The sequence below is a fragment of the Amblyomma americanum genome, chromosome 5 (assembly GCF_052857255.1).
Source record: "Amblyomma americanum isolate KBUSLIRL-KWMA chromosome 5, ASM5285725v1, whole genome shotgun sequence".
Taxonomy (NCBI): domain Eukaryota; kingdom Metazoa; phylum Arthropoda; class Arachnida; order Ixodida; family Ixodidae; genus Amblyomma; species Amblyomma americanum.
The window spans coordinates 85918032-85929436 of record NC_135501.1 but is presented as its reverse complement, the minus strand read 5'-3'; positions in this window follow the sequence as shown (position 1 = coordinate 85929436).

Genomic DNA, 11405 nt, shown 5'->3' with positions numbered 1-11405 from the left:
GCAATTGTCCGTGTGATGGTCGTACAGGAACCAAAATCGTTCATAGGGATTTCTATATTAGAGGAAGCTTTCCAAGCTTCTCTGAATTCACTTCAGCACGGCACTATAATTGAGATGAGCTCAAGAATGAAGCAAGAAACTCCTCTAAAGGGAGGAGTGGGAGAAAAATAAAACAAATAATAATTTAATGCATGTGGGCAAGCTCCACATGATCACCATTTTTACAGACGTCCTACACACCATCTAAAAAAACAAATATGAAGTTAAAAATTTTGTGTCCCTATTTCTTCACAGAATATATGTGTAGCAATGCTAACTTCAGTGAAATCTTGCATTTTCTTTGCAGCTATGGTTGCGATGATTAAGGGGCACTGAGGCAAAATTTCAAACCGAGCAAGACAGACTAACCCTTGGGAACACTATTAAAATTTTTTCCTGAGCAGAAAGGGGGCTTAATTGCTTTCTTGAATGAGCCAAATGAGATATGATGGTGATTGCATGTGGAGTTACTCCGCTAATTTTCAGCGTACCTCAAACCATATCTGCTTGTTACTGAGCAGAAAAAATGAGAGGCCATGCTCTTGCATCACACTTTGCACGCTGATTATGCAAACTCATAGGCACGTGGCTGCATGAGCACGTACTAAATAAAAGAGAAATGCACTCTGCAATTCCAGAACAACCGCAGCCTGCACAAAGTGGCCGATTCAAGTGAGAGCAAAGCTGCTTTACAGCAACCAAAGGCGTTACGAAGGCGTTGTAGGCGTTACCGAAACAAAGTAACCAAATATGTCACTTGTTACGATAAAAAAAGGAACGAATTACCGCCCTACATTAGCTACAAAAAGGTAACGCGTTACCATTACCAAAAAAAGTATGGCACGTTACGTTGCCATTACTCCATCGCAACAAATTATCAGTGCGTCTTCTTCACAGCACGAACTCATGATAACAATTTTATAAGGCTCATATTTCACAGCACGCGTTTACATGAACCCAGTACCAGTTTTCGGCCCGACAACTCGACAACCAGGCCCTGTTGGGTTCACATAAGTGCCGCAATGGGCTCAAGGGCCACCTATGAGGAATATTTGCAGCTGCACTCTTGACTTGTATTGCCCCCTGGGTTACTGCGCCCTGCGCTGGGCAAGGAACAAAGCTGTTCTTACATATGTCCTGAATAGGGAGCCCCCTTCCTGTGTTTTGGCACCTTGCACCACAAGCTCGAGCAAAAAAGAAAAGCAGAAATCCCTTCCGAATACAGCCCAAGCAAGAAAAAAGGAATGAGAGCTCAAGTCCGTCGAAGTTCTGAGTAAAAGCCTGCGCGCACGAACACAGACAATAGAGAGGTTGGTGGTAGAATGTCATCATCATCATCATCATCATCATCAGCATCATCAGACTTACTACACCCACTGCACTCTCCCGTGTCTCCCCAATTAACCCTATCCTTTGCCAGCTGCATCCACCCTTTGCCTGCAAACTTCTTAATCTCATCCGCCCACCTAACCTTCTGCCGCTCCCTGCTCCACTTACTTTCTGTTGGAATCCACTCCGTTACCCTGAAGGACCAGCAGTTATCATGCCTTCGCATTACATGCCCTGCCCAAGCCCATTTCTTTCTCTTGATTTCTACTAGGATGTCATTAATCCGTGTTTGTTCCCTCACCAACTCTGCCCGCTTCCGATCTCTTAACGTTACACCTATCACTTTCCTTTCCATGACTCGCTGCGTTGTCCTTAACTTAAGCTGAACTCTTTTCCTTAGCCTCCGCGTTTCTGCCCCGTAGGTGAGTACCGGTAAGATTATGGTGTTGTACAGTTTCCTCTTGAGGGAAATTGGTAAACTGCCACTCATGATCTGCGAGAGTTCGCCATATGCGATCCACCCCATTCTTATCCTTCTAGTCATCTCCCTCTCATGATCCGGATCAGCTATCACTACCTGCCCTAAGTAGACGTATTCCGTCACAATTTCTAGGCTCTCGCTGCCAGTTGTGAACTGTTGTTCCCTTGCTGGACTGTTGAACGTTACCTTGGTTTTCTGCATGTCAATGTTTAGACCCATCGATCTGCTCCGCCTCTCTAACTCATTGATCATGATTTGCAGTTCACCTCCTGAGTGACTCAGCAAGGCAATGTCATCAGCAAATCGAAGATTATTTAGGTATTCTCCATTTATTCTTATTCCCAACTGTGGTAGAAAGTAGTAGCGGCAAAATATTCCGACGCCAGATGGAGCCACGTCCCGCTAGTTAAGTTTGGCACGAATTTCAAATCCCCGCAGAAAATGCATACACAACATACAGAGCCCGTAAAGCGCAAAGACTAAGCTCGATATGGATTAAAATTGCAGCTTGACAATAAATAAAGAAAAGGGAGGAAATATTGCGGATGAAATTCTGATCTTGGCTGTTTTTTCACGAGATGACATGAAAACCGACGTATCAAAATCGCAATTTTTTTAATATTTACCTCTTATTTGTAAAAAAAGGAACTTAAAAAATATCTGTCCACATTTCCTCTATTCACTAAAGAAGAAAACGCTGCCACAGACCTCATGAAAATCGAACCATTTTTACATGCGCTACAGCTTCTGAAAGTTCCCATGTATTTCCTGTGAACACAGCCACTGGTGAACCCTCTTAACTGCATGTTTTTGTGCCAACATTCGTGCTCTCCAGATGGCAGATGCTAATGCAAACGCTAGCCTTGGTTCAAAGTGCTTGGTGCCTGGTTTAGTCAGGGAAGCTGACATACAGTTGTCTGTGGCTCAAAAGGCATGCCTGATATTCTAAAATATTTTTTTTTTTCAAAATAGAGAACCACAATTCGACTTTGTGTATGCAGCTGCACTTTTTGATGTTCATGTGCTATCAATATTCAATCGGTACAGCACATAACTTTAAAAAACAAAAGCCAAGTTACAAAGCAAAGAAAAAAGAGCAAAAACTCCCGTCATTAGTTACATCACATTACCGGTCATGTACAGATTGCAGATTCTCAATCAGTGCAGAAGATATGCTATCATCAGCAGAATATGCCCATCATTAATGTTCAAGCGTCACGGTACTGCTCACCTCCCCAGTCTCATTTGTGGTGCCAACAGTCAGGTCAAGGTCTTGGGCTACCTTGCGAGGAGCTGCACAAAAACAAACAAAAGAAGTCGGCCTCATGGAAACCAAACCCTCTGCGTCCTCTCAAGGCCTGCCTGTGCTGAAGGGACGTGGAATGGCTGTTTTTGTTGGGAGAACACTGAAGAGTCACCAAGCACGCAAGCTCGCTGTACACTAGAGCAGCCAAAATAAAAACCTTTTGACATTGGCCGAGCTGGTGGCACAGCAGGGCTGACATAAAAGGCGGTGCGGCAAGTGGTGAGGCCATATCAAGCGGCAATACTGGAGCTATTATGCCGAGGGAATGACTGTGCACTAGAAGAAGAGGGTACAGGGATGAAGACATTGTTTCCTGTGGTATCAAAAACAGGGCTAGATGATTAGTGAGTGGTATTTAAACATACATTAAATCTCCTACATATATGCAAGCACAGTGCCAGATTGACTAGGAACAAGCCGTTACAAGCAGCACTTCAATGCTCAGCAGTGCAGCCCTACATTGGGTATATCCGACATAACCATAAAAAATCATTGTTTTGAAAAATGTCCATTTTCACTCTGACCACCAAATGAAGAATCACCTACTGGATGCTTGTTCCAAAAAATGTGGTCACAAAATTAACTTCGCGGTATAGAATCAAACGCAGGATACAAATTCCAAGGAATCATGATTTGCAATCTGCAAATGAACTACAAGAGGAATTGAAGGCTAAAGCTTGCCTGAGGTAACATGCATGTATGCTTACTTGCAGAGTTGACAGCCTGAGTGGCACTGTCTCTTTCCCAGAAAACCTTGTCAATCGCGGCACTCACATTTTCATTCTATGAATGATCTAAAGAAAAAACCAAAAACTTGCACACTGGATAAAGAGTATGTACATGAGGCAGAATGAATTTATGCTAGATTAAAACTTCTACCTAATTTACAAGCAGTACAAAACAGATGTAACTAACAAGTCAATTGTAGGAAAATACACAATATCAAACATTGTACACATCCAATACATGTGGGAACAAACTATGCACAGCTGACCATAACTTCATCAAGAGCCACCTGAAACTCAGGAGTCATCCCCATATAACAGTATATTTATGATGGAGAGGAAATACAAGATTAAAAAATGCAAACCATGATGGTGAGGAAACACAATACTCAAAAATATATTTTTACTAAATATATTGCAGGAGTAAGACTCAAAATATACTTCTCCTAACCACGTTTCTAATCACTATTAAGGAGAGAAAATATACCTTAAAATGCACTGCTACTGTGACACACTTACAGCTATGATGGAGAGGAAAAACAGTGCTCAAAATACATTTCTACTAATTACATTTCTACTCGCTATGAAGGAGAGAATATTCACACACTTCTACAATATGATACACTTGTAGCTATCATTGAGAGGGAATGCAGTGCTGAAAAATAAGCTTTTACTAAATATGGCACACTAACTCAAGACAGATAACAATGATTGACTTTTACTGATTGTGATGAAGGAGCGGCAATACAACAAACCCTGACTTCCACACAATTTTCACACATTTGGACTGAAAACAGTCCACAGACCACATCCTAATGTGAGGTGAAGCACTGTCTGTGCGGAAAATCTGTAACATTTCTGACGAAAGTGGAAGAGAGAAGAAGCTCCGGGAGCGAAGATGCTCATGGCCAAAAATAAATTGTGGGGTCAGCTTTGTCACACTGATGATGCGGCCATTGCTTAACAAACAGCATGAGTCGTTCTCCGCACCAGCTTTCAAAGAAGATACGTCTGTTGGAGGCGCTCTCAATGGCAATTCTCTGGGTGAATTACCCAATTCTGATAGCCTCCGGCTCACATGTTCAAGAGGATTTTTGTTGCTGCGCAACAACCTCTTAATTTGCCCCAAGCAGTTCTGAAACGGAAAGGCGCTGACATTGTCCAGCGGCCCATAAATCAGACAATCATCAGCAATGTGGCACATCATGTGTACATTGTACACCAGAAACTCTGGTCCATACAGCTTTCCAGAATGCTGTGCAAAATATTGCAGCAAGTCTGAAGCAAACCTGTTCATTTCTATGCAAAGATTGTCACTGAGGAGAATTCGAACAGCCACATGAAGACATAGAAAGTGCTTGTAGCGGTCACTTTTTAACAAATCCCTTAACAGCACAGGACCGGTGTAAAGAAGAAAAGACCTGAATTCTACTGCCTTCCATCGATCCAGTTCCTCCAGGGTTCTAGGCTGGCGAGCAAATTCTGATGGCAGGCTAGTTTCCTCAAGTCTTGCACTCAGAATGCTACGCTGCTGTGCACTGAGGCGATAAGGTAATGGACCAGACACCCAAGTCTGCAGCAGCTTCCGGACGACTCCCAAACACACTGTATGCATGTAGTCAAAGGGAAAGTGTTTGATCATGTTGACGCCTAGCTCAAGCAGAGGACTTGTGGCGTGGTGATGGCCTGCCTCAGCCATTGCGCGAAAAGACTCATCTGTGCGGCTTACAAAAGCAGCACACAATGGAAATGTTTGTCTCCGTTCAATCCTTTCACCTTTCTGAGTGCAGCGATCGCATCCGTAATAGCCAGTATGTCCCTTTGCGCACTTGACATATGAGCGTGCCGGAGCATCGCATATTACAGCCGCAAGAGAAACACTGTGGCGCACGCCCTTGATGACCATGCCGAAGGCCTCCAGGCTTTTCATTTCATCCAGAAATGGCCTCAAAAACTGTTCAATATTTGATGGCTTCTTTTTCCCACAGTGAATGGTGACAACAAAGGGCCTACTGTCAATCGCATTAGCCACAGCACAGAGCAGGACCCAGAAGCTCACCGAGGAACTTTTGAATATGGGCAGTCCATCGATGTTGATGTAGAGGTCTACCTTGGCACCTGCAGGATCCCGAAGGCCTTTTTCAACTCTTTCAGCCACTTGACCTCCAAGGCCAAAATGCACACTGTTGTTCTGCACATTCACTTTCCGCTCGGTCTTGAGTAAAGTGCGAGCGTCACGAGGCACTGAATGCCCTAGTCGGCGCAAAAGAAGGCACAGGTCATTAATGGCCACATGTGAAAGACAGTGCTTGAGTGCTATGTTTGCTAGCTCTCGAGCCGCATCTATCACCGAAGGGGTGGCTTCTCCATCGGTGGTCATGGAATGCTCCTCAAATGCTCGGTGGTCGCGGTCATCTGAATGCTCCTCGGATAACCACGAACCCTCAGAAGCGTCCAGGCATTCCGCAGAAGTGGTGGATTCTGAGTCCACATTAAGACTGGGTGGCACATATAGAGGGCTGAGCCGTCCTCTCGAAGCTTCAAAGCATTCCTGAGGCCTTTTGCCTCTCTCTGCACTTCCGGCACTCGTATCGCGGCCTTCGCGTGTCGTCGTAGGAGACCCGTGACGTTCGTCTTCAACGGGGAAAGAAACAGCCTGGAAAAATTTGTCAACTTCACGGTTGAGCCGTTGGTATTTCTGCCATTTACTTGCCATTGCAGCCAATTTAAGCGCGCATATAAATTCCCTTATTTGTTAAGAAGAGAGCTAGCGCTGCAGGTTGTCAGATATTTCAATGCACGTACGATTGCTCGACCGCTCCAACCATAGCCTCCTCTATTTTTTTCATGCCCACTCAACCGCGGGGAACGCCGTTTTTAGGCGCCGTTCGCGCTAGTACGCGAAGCTGCCGACGAGTGGCGCGCGCAACCCTAGATGAAGCAGACGACGCGGCAGGAGTTGCACGCAGCGTAAAACGCGGCGCGCTATTCTGCTACTGTGTATACTCCTCTTATTTTGGTAAGAGTGATATGCGGGCACGATCGTTAAAGTAGTGCTAAGTTGTTATTGTTAAGCCATGTGCACATGTACTTTAATAAAAGCTGCTCATCAAGGAAATTATGGAAGCGGCGGACAGGCACACAGATCGAACGTTGCTGCAGTACCGAAATGAACTTCTCAGTTTTCAGCTTTGTCGACGGTAATTATCAGTGTGCTTCTTTGTACAGAACACGCATTCTCAGCACAAGTCGTATCTGAACCAATATATAAGCAGAAACATTAAGGAAGCATTTTTGTGAGCGATAAGTGAATGGAAAAAATTTACTGTCGTAGTGAGAATAAAACATACATGCGCAAAAAAGTTTTCACAACTTTAACAGCTTTCTAGATAGAGGCTTTGAAGTGAGCGGTTTCACTACGTAGTTCCTGTCAGTCACTGATAACGCATAGTTCACAAAAACAGGCCGAAAAAACTTTGTGCAGATGAGCTTCAGAAGCTGGCCGTGGTGATCACTGCAAGCAAGCTCACATTTGAGTGCTCCATGTTCTGCAAGAGCATCAACTGCATTGTTGACTGCAGCTTGCAGGGGTTTTGCTAAAAATCTTCTTTTGTTGAGCAACACCTCGACGTAGTTCTTCAGGGCGTACAGAACGTACACAAACTGCATTGAAGGATAAAGGAGGCCTCCTCTGTCCTGATGACGGATCAAACTGTCACTGGGCGCAGATGAGGCTGATCGAGTAAGAAGAGCAGTGCAGCTGCTGCAAGTTGATTGTCTGTCTTGGGGAGGTTTCCCTTTGTGCTGTTGATGTTGTTCGGGGTTGTTTTAATGTGCGAGGATTCGAGGAAGCGCGTTTTTGCTAACTTGTTCCGTCACCGAGTATGCTGGTTTCGTCGAAGTTTTTTGTGTGTCTTATGAATGTTCAATTACAGGACTGCGCTCCCTTGCATAGTTGCGGACGCCGTTTTTTTGTTGCCGAATTCTTTCTTTTATATATTGTTGGTTTCACCGATGTAGCTTGCGTCGCAGTCGGCGCAATGAATTTTGTAGATAATGCCTTGAGCTCTTTTTCTCCGTGGCCGATTTTGGAACACCTAGTAAGCAAGCACAGCAGTGCTTGTAGGCTTGGGCGCAACCTGGAGACCACCCTTTGCTCAGGATTCGGGCGATGGTTTTGCTGGCACTTAGGCATAAGGCAGAGTGACGTATTTTTTTTTTTTTGTGGTGGCGTTGACAGTTATGCGTAGATTTCTCGGCAGTGAGCACAATGCATGATCCCTCAGAGACAGCCAGGGAGTGTTCTGCCATCGCGCTCCTTTCCCTGTTAATGAACAGGGCAGAATACTGCGAGGCATATGAACAAGGTTGGTTTCGAGAGAAGAACTGCAAAAATTTGAAAGAAGAATTAAGACACACAAGAAAAAAAATTGATGTCGAGGCGCTCGGCGCATGCTGACTCACAATTAACTAGCGTTTATTTTCCGGATGATATAAAAGAGCGCTCCTCTTTGTTTTAGCCATGGATTGGCAATGGCTTAGGACGAGTTTGTCATTTGCGAAGTAGGCAAAACCCTCGTTTATTCCGCGGCCGCCGAAGCCCCTGCAGGCGGCCGCAACTACGCGCACGCCCATCCATCAAAGGCAGCGCCGCCCGCGGATAAACACGGCGGAGTCAGAGGGCGCTTCAGCAGCCTTCGACCAGGAATGGAAAAAAATAGAGGAGGCTTTGGTCCAACCAGCCTTTCGCCGCCACGCCCAGCCGTTCGCAGCTGTTCTGTCGTTGACTGCGTTCGTGCTGTTTCAAGTACAATCAAAACTTTTTTTTTTAAAGGGAGCTCGGAAGCTCTTGTCGCTAAGGGTAACCGGCCCATTTCAGTCGTGTCGTTTTCGGCTATTGCTATGCAATGCGCTCGCGCGTCGTCTGCTGCGCTTATATGACAGCGCGCGCCTGCTTGAATTCAATTCGTGAAAAATTGTTCTGTCACCTTTAAGTTCGTTTGTCTGAGGGTCGTTATTTGAAAACAGTGTTTGGCTGCAGCTAATACTGAAAGCTTGGGCGCTGAAAAAGCTCTGTTGCGTGCTGTTTGCTCATGTAACAGACGACGCAAGCAGGAAGGGCATGCGCTAAGTAGCACGTAAAGCCGTTAGACTGCTTCCAAAGCGATACCTGATCCCACGTTTTCTTCGTAAAGTTTTTGAGAGTTACCATTGTCGCCACCGAAGCCACAGTTGGCGCCTGAAAATGTGGAGCTGTGCCATGTGGTTTCATCATTTGATCGGCCGCGCATTTTCCTGCAGCACCGTTTCGCGAGTCGCAGTGTTGACGCTCAACTTGAGCGGTACGCGCGAAAAATGCGCCCTGCTGTCAGTGCCATCAGTTAAGTAACGTGAGGCGCTGCACCATCTGCCTGAAGATAGCACTGCGCGGAGTACCTCAGCGCAACGGGTCTTCAATCGTTCTTTTAACTTTCTATCTCCCGCATTCCTTCCCTTTTTTTCAACTTATACCTCATGGCACACTTTTCGACTAAAAAAAGAAGATATAGGAGTTCATGTATTCAATAACGGTGCGTTGTGACCCAAAACTTACTCCAACTCGAAAAGGAAAGCATTTATTGCGGAGTCCCACTTCCTCATGGCAGTAAAGCGAACGGTGGTAGTGGTTTGATTTTCGCATACTTTCGCGAAAGGGGATTTTTTGCAAAATGTTTAGCTACGTCCTTGTCAGTAACAATGAATGCGTAGTTGCAAAGAAGTGGCCTCAGGAAAAGAACCTATTCATGAGCTTAAGCCTGTGCTCGTTGCTGCCATCGCTCTTGCACTTAGCAATTAACTGTGAAGCACAAAGAGCTGGGACAGCGTGCTCTACTAATGTAGCGAGAGGCTTTTGCAAGGTCTCATCTTCTTGCGGGGTGCGGTCAGCAAAAGCTCTTATTGTGTCGAGAACGAAGAGAAGTTGATCTGACGTGTAGAGCAGCCCATCTCGGTCTTGGCTGCGGGTGAACTGAAAGAGTGGCTGGTTGCTAACCTGCTTCGTACACAAAGTAAGGCAGTTCTCGCATTCTATATGCTCGCCGACAACTCGTGCAATGTAACCGCCCACATAAGCGGTAGCCGAGTTCTGAAGCGATGGCAGGTGCTGTGGCAAAATTGTGGTAGTAAGCCTCTGAAGCACCAATCTTTCTCTCAACAGCCTCGGAGCTGTTTGCACAGTCGACGCCAGGGGAAGCTTTGGAGCCGAAGTTAAAGTTGGTTGCGCATAAGAGAGGAGATCAGCGGGTATGAGCCTTGACATCGAAGCACATTAATATTGGATGCTGAATTAGACGCCGCGATAATGGTCTTCAGGATCTAAAAACCGTCCAGCACAATGATGGAAGCTTGCATGCATCTTGGCGGCTAGGCTTTTGCAATGTTGCGTAACAATGTAGAGACCACAGGTAGCGACTGCTGCTGTAGTTGCGCGAAAGCCGGCGAAAGTAGTTGTTGACCTTAGACCTTACAAAAGATGGCATTTTTATTCACCTTGACGACACGCACGCGGGGGTGGAACACCGGTACGTCGGTTCTAATGCAAGTGGAGCATGGAGTGAAAAGGAAGAACGTTTGAATGAAAAAAAAAATGTAACGGTAGTTGAGGCGGCGGGAAGCAGCGGAGGTAGCGGAGGCGCCACGGGCGAGCAAGCCCGAGGCGGCAAGCTTGAACCACGAAACGCTTGAACTAGGTTTTAGCACTGAAAATTCGTTTTTAAATGCAAAACCTTGCGATCGTTTTCATTCAGCATCTGGAAATGCCGCTGTTAGTGCACAACAAAATTTCCCAATGCCTCAAAATTATCACAAAATTATCCGATTTCCCCACTCCTTACCCATGTGTGCGTTTTGCATCAGCAATGCACCCTGGGCAATCCCCCGCCGTTCAATCCCCATTCAGTCTGAGGACATCATCATCATCATCACCACCATCACCATCATCATCATCATCATTTTATGCTTGCCACGCGTTCTGCCGCCCGTTATATCAGTCTCTACTCCCAGCAAGTCTGGTATAATGATTCGTTACATCTATTAAATGTGTAAGCATGATAGGCGGCCTACTGTTTCGTTGATGCCGCTCGAGACTGTGTTACATTTGTGAATGAGGCACGATTCACAGCTCTCGCGGTCATAATGTGTTTTGAACCCCGATTGGAGTGCAATAGTTGGAAAGTTATCGAATAGGTGTCCAAGGTTGTTGATGTGTTTTTAAAGTGGGAGATTTGGCTGTGTGATCTGTTGTTGATGATGTTAATTCTGAACAGTGTGACTGTTTTCCATGCACTAAGCTTTACAGGTGCCACATTCCAGGAGGCAGACAACATTAGCGCTGTCGTATGAGAAGTTACATTTAATTTGAAATGAGGAGGATGACGCTGTGCTTTTAGCACTAGCAGTTGTCATCATCGAACAGAGTTTGCACCTATAGGTTTATTGCATGGCGCAGATCCTCTGAAACTATATATATAATCACCTTGGTTTCGGT